Consider the following 1,521-nt stretch of genomic DNA (forward strand, 5'->3'; position numbering starts at 1 on the left):
TCCCGATGTCTGGCCAAAGTGACAGATAGTGGCAGCAGTTGATCAGAGTGTTTTAGGAAGGATGAGGGGAGGGGGAGGGGACTGGGGGACGGGAGAGGGGACAACATGAAGTCGCATCTGGATTTTGAAAACAGATTCTGTATTCGGGCAGTGATGTCTGCCGCCACGGCATCTGGGAGGAATCGGGGAAGGAATCATCGAGGCAGCCTTGCAGTGAATTTTTTAACCCTCCGTTTACTTATTGATTGATTTATTAATGATTTAATGGGTACTTACAAACGCTCCACCCAAATCTGTGATTTTCCAGAAAGAGACAGCAGGCTGCAGTTACTTTTGGGAGTCCCTGGGCTGACCGTCTGATCTCCCCACCCCGAGACACCCCAGCCCGATCGCCAATGTTCCGTTCACACCTCCGGACCCCTCACCATATCCCTTTGGGTTCCTTTCGTGGTGGCTGTCCTTCCCAAGGGGTTAAGCAAGGCGGTGGACATGGTATTTCTACAGGTGATTATCTAAGCTCGAAAGACACGGTGAAAAGATTAAGCTGATGGGTGCTCATGGACTCGGAATGGGATGTGGATTAAAAGCGACTTCGCATGGATTTACGAGACTCGGTCAGAAGCAGCGGGCCCGAGAGCAGGGAGACAGCCCCTGGCCCCTCACCTGGCTCGCCGGAGTAAGCTGGTACCTGAGGAACGAACGCCTCCATCTCACTCGGACGGTCAGAGGCTTGGTGGGAGAGGGACATGCGGATGACAGCTCTGCTCTGACGAATGGGAGTCGGGGAATGGGCACTAGAAATGTTCTAAGTCTTCGATGCAGGCTGGGGACACTGCGGGTGTTTTGGGGTGGCTACCCTGTTAAGATGGCACCCAGGCTTTCAAACTCACTCCCGTTCCCCTCCTCTGTTTGGGAAAGAGAATCTTCACTGCCAAGCCCAAACCGGGGGACAGTCACTGATGTGGGTGTCATCCACAAGCCACGTGGGGCATCAGGGGGATGCCCCGGAAGGAAGGGGCGGTGGGGTTTCGTCCACACGTCTGATGAGAGGGCTTCTCTGTATGTTTAAATGCAAGAATTATAGGGCAATTAGGTCAGTGGATCCAGGCAGCAGGTCTAGAGAGAATTCCTCGGGGCTTTGGGATGCTGAGGCCAGAAGGAAAGGACTAGAAAAAGGCAGGAGGGACTTGGTCCGGCAGAGACGGTCAACTTATTTGCTGGGGTGGGTAGGGAGCCCTAATGACAAGTAAGGGGTGTGAACCCTGCCTTCTCCTCGGTGAGCTCCCCAATGATGGGGACAACGGACCAATAGCATGGTGCCTGCCGTGACTTCTGGGGACCAGAGACGTCTCTTCATCTCCCGCTCCAGTGGGATTTCCGGATCTTTGTCATCCAAAGCCTTCCAGACTTTCAACTTGAATTGATACCTGTCTGGATCTGAAAAGGTTTGCTCACCTCCTCCCCCTGCTCTCTGCTTGACAGAGGTGTCCCCATTTCTTCCAGCCTTCTAATTTGGGAAGT

This window comes from Pteropus medius, unplaced genomic scaffold (genome assembly GCF_902729225.1).
Source record: "Pteropus medius unplaced genomic scaffold, Ma_sr-lr_union100, whole genome shotgun sequence".
In the NCBI taxonomy this organism is placed as follows: domain Eukaryota; kingdom Metazoa; phylum Chordata; class Mammalia; order Chiroptera; family Pteropodidae; genus Pteropus; species Pteropus medius.